We start from the raw sequence: 4181 nt of genomic DNA, 5'->3' as shown, positions 1-4181 counted from the left end.
GAGGTGGATACAGAAGCAATTAAAACACACACAGACAGACACACATGCGCTCCAGTGCACACACACAAGCACACGCACACACACCCTGCTGCCGCCAACCCACTCAGACACCTGTAGCTTCATTTGCAATTAATAAATTAATTAAAATGTTCTCATGGGAAAATGTCTTGGTGAAACCATGGGTTTACTGTAATGAAACCCAACATTAAGAGCTCTACTATAATAATACCGATCATACCAGGAAGTGATGTTATAGGTTGGTCTTTTTGACATACGAAGCGTGCAGTGATAGGTTTAACTACTTTGTTTCTCCCCTCCCTCTCTGCATTTTTTGGTTGACTAACGTCTGCTGAGGATGTGGCCTAAACTTAATTAAAGGAAAGGGAAAGAGAGAGAGTACAGTAGCAAAAGCTGTATTAATTACAACAGACCCTGTATTATAGCTGTTTTCCCCTTGGAACCGAAGCTGCAGCCAAAGTGCATGCTAAAAGGCATTAGTTTCAAGGAATTTTTTTTTTTTAAAAAAGGAGAGGAAGAAGAAAATAAGTGTTGGAAATGTTAAATAATGTATTGTTACAGTCTCTGGGGTCACAAAGAACCAGACATGACTGCAGTGACTTAGCATGCACGCGTGCATTGTTACACGGTTATGTGTTTTTCGTGTCGTCTGCACAGGCTACCGTGAGGTCAGAGTGGAAGGCCGGTGTACATTGCTCTTCATCGTTGGGTTGATTGATACGTCATTACATGCGTATGATCGTGCATGTCCGTTAAGAGTTGCAGTTACCAAAGTTCAGCCTAAAACCACCTTTCCATGTCTCCTCGGTGCTACCAGTCTGTAGTTTCATAACCTGACCATTAGTTCATGTCTCGGTTTCATTTATTTGTTCACAGACTTTCCTTTCACTTGCCCACTTCTCTGAGAGTTATACTTTCAGGCCGGATTTCTGCACACTTAGTGGTGTCTTAAGATGGACCTATTCTTTTTGGGGGGGCACTGGGATGCCGTCCTGTGCATTGCAGAGTATGTAGCAATGTTCCTGGCTGCTACGCAGTAGATGTCAGCAACATATCCCCCTCCACACAGCATCTAAAAATATGTCTCTGGAGGTTGAATGTCTCTTTGAGGGGGAATCCGTGCCCGCCGAGCTCTGCTGCGCACAGGGCTCAGTCCCTCTGCAGATCCTGAAGGTTTGGTCTCTCTTCCTTCCCCTGCTTCTCTGAACACAAACCCCTGCCTCTCCACAGCTCAGAACCTGAGCCCCCTGCCCTGTGCTCCCCTCGTCTCAGGCCTGGTCAGTCTCTCCCTAGGGCAAGCCCCCATCACGCCTACAGTGGCCGAGACACACATTTCAGACCCATGATACACACCACCAGACTGTGGATTTAGGACATCTTAAGTCTCGCCTGTCAAGAAGACCATTTGAAGAAAGAAGATGAAAGGAGTTAGAGGTTAAAGGCAGGATCGAGAATAGAAAGACTGCTGAAACTTAGGCGTAAACTGTAACCTGTTTACTCAGCTAGGGTTGGGTTATGTGAGTTTGTTTCCTGTCGTACAAGGTGAGGAGTGTGTTTCCTTCGATGACTATGATGGTGATACGATAGGATGATGCGTGGGAAAAGGGACATTTGACTAAAGCTCCAACCCCTTGATCTCAATTTCCATGAGACACGCTAAGGTCCCAAACTTCAGCTTTTGAGAATTATGTGGACTTTTCTTCATTTTCTTACCCATCTCTACCATTTGTAAAATGTGGGACCCAAGTCCTTGTGTAGGTTGTAGCTAGAGACTTGGGTCCTGTCCCTGGAGAAGGTGGATGACAACATCATGGAGGGCAGGCAGTGAATCAGAGCTGCCTCGCATGGCCTTTCTCAATCAAACAGGTGCCTGGTGGAGCCTCAGCTCGCGGGAGCAGTTCAGCCCTGGTCTGTGGGGCCGGGTCTGCCCAGCTGTCTTGTTTAACTAGAGTGGAGCCCTGTTGGGACTTGAGGTCTGAGCACTTGGTGCTTTTACTATTTTGGAAAATAGTTTCAGCCTCAAAGTCTTTCCCTGTGTAACGCTTCACGTCCTCTTAAGAAATGCAACATGCCCCAAATCAGAGTTGAGAGGTTGTCAACCAGACACTTCCTCAATGTGTCTCTGAAATGCAGTCTCTTTTAAATCACAGATGATTTTTGTGGAAGTGCAACATTATCTGAACGAATGACTGAAAATTTGGAACTTCACGGCCTGAAAAGATGCTTATAATGAAGAACAAAAAAGCTGTTATCTGGTCTCAGAAAAGCATCCTGCTCCTTGCAGTAGCAACAAGGAATTCTTTGTTGGGAAATACAGTATTTCGTGATAAGAAGCTCAAAATTTAATAGATGCTCTCTGAGTATAACATTTTGTGTTGTACTGTTTTTAGGCTTAGAAACAATTTGACTTCATGCTCTTAATTTCTACTGGAATTTATTTTTTTCTCCCATTGGTCTGTTCACAACTTTTATCCTTTCTTCTTAGCTTCATTGCAACTTCAAAAAATAATAATTTTATTTATTTATTTGTTTTTGGCTGTGCTGGATCTTCCTTACTGTGTGGGCTTTTCTCTAGTCGCGGAGAGCAGGGGCTGCTCTTCCATCGCAGTGATTCTCCTGTTGCGGAGCACAGGCTCTGGGCATGCAGGCTTCAGTAGTCCTGGTTCCCGGGCTCCAGAGCACAGACTCAATAGCTGCGGCACACGGGCCTAGTTGCTCCAAGGCATGTGGGATCTTCCTGGATCAGGGATCGAACCCATGATCCCTGCCTTGGCAGGTGGATTCTTTACTACTGAGCTACCAGGGAAGCCCTGCAATGTATTTTTTTTTTCCTTCTTTTTCTTCTTTTAACTGTTGTCTGTATCATGAAGATGAGTATAGGAAGTGGGAAGTGTAAGAGTGGAAAAATTAGGAATATTGCTTCCTGGGTCCTGGGGAAGAAAGGTTTACATCTTTTAGAGACATTATCTCATTTAATTTCAATAGTAAAAAAAAAATTAAATGGAAAATTACTACTTTTTTAAGTAGAAAAAAAATTTTTTTTAATCTGTAGAATGTTTATTGTGATCTGGCCATTTTCCTCATCTTTCAAAACACAGATGATCACTTGAGACTTAGTAATGTAATATGTCTGATTATTGTGTTGAGCTTAAATGTACACAGAGGGGAGGGGAGTATTATTAGCCCTATTTTTTTTTTTTAAAGAATAAAATGAGGTCTGAGGAAGTCAAGGAACTCACCAGAAGAAGCAATGGTAGAGCCATTTGAGGTTAGATGGTCAAGTCCACAGGCTTCGTGTTCTGCCCTTTGGGCTCGTCCAGCACATCCCTTCCTGTCTCATCAAACTGGAGGCTGAGGGATCCCTGTGGGATTTCTGGCTCACCTCCTGGGCCCAGGCTCAGGGAACACTCTCGGATTTCTGAGACAAGGCATTCAGGATCAGGGCTGATTTCCATGCTCACTTCAACTCAGCCAGAGGTCAGAGGATCCACCCACCTGCAGTGCAGGAGACACAGGAGATGCAGGTTTGATCCCTGGGTCAGGAAGACCCCCTGGAGTAGGAACTGTTAACCCACTCCACTATGATTGCCTGGAGAATCTCATGGACAGAGGAGCCTCTACAGTCCATGGAGTTGCAAAGAGTCGGACACAACTGAGCGCATGGCGCGTCATATCTCATTCTTGACATGTTTCAAGGACACTTCCGTTTATTCCCTCAGTGAGCTGGGCAACGTCTATACCAGAAAATGAGAGTTTAAGTTGTTCAGAGCTTACTGAAGAACAGACTTGTGTTGTGTGCTTTGCTTGCATTTTCCAGGCTCACAGGAACCCTATGAGAGCAGGTGTCCTCATTATGTAAATGACGAAGCCGAAGAAGAGACTGGAGACTAGAAGGTTCTAGTCACTTGCCCAAGGTCACAGAACAGAGATGGGAGTCAGATTCCAGTTGATTCCTGGAAGCCCATCCGTACCCAAAGGTGCCGACTGGGCTGGGCTGCAGGTGCGTTGCTTCCTCCCATGTGCCCAGCACTGGACTTAACGCGTAGAAAGATAGAGCACTCAGCCAAGAAAACACCCTGAGCTCAGCACCTCTGCTGTTTGCTCAAGTGTCTAAATGCTCAGGGCAATCGCTTGCTGGGGGCAGGTCTCTTCAGCTCAGATAA

At 45.2% G+C, this 4181-nt stretch overlaps 1 long non-coding RNA gene across 1 annotated transcript; it reads right to left on the bottom strand.

Moving 5' to 3' along the window:
• Nucleotides 1-2439: 2439 nt before the first annotated feature.
• On the bottom strand, nucleotides 2440-3839 carry LOC129651094 (uncharacterized). The gene is made up of 2 exons (XR_008713995.1): nucleotides 3258-3839; nucleotides 2440-2948 (listed from the first exon to the last, which is right to left on the bottom strand). It is a non-coding gene; the product is annotated as an uncharacterized LOC129651094 (long non-coding RNA).
• Nucleotides 3840-4181: the final 342 nt, after the last annotated feature.

This window comes from Bubalus kerabau, chromosome 4 (genome assembly GCF_029407905.1).
Source record: "Bubalus kerabau isolate K-KA32 ecotype Philippines breed swamp buffalo chromosome 4, PCC_UOA_SB_1v2, whole genome shotgun sequence".
Taxonomy (NCBI): domain Eukaryota; kingdom Metazoa; phylum Chordata; class Mammalia; order Artiodactyla; family Bovidae; genus Bubalus; species Bubalus kerabau.
Note: the sequence above shows the minus strand (reverse complement) of the source record. Positions and strands in the feature narration are given on the sequence as shown.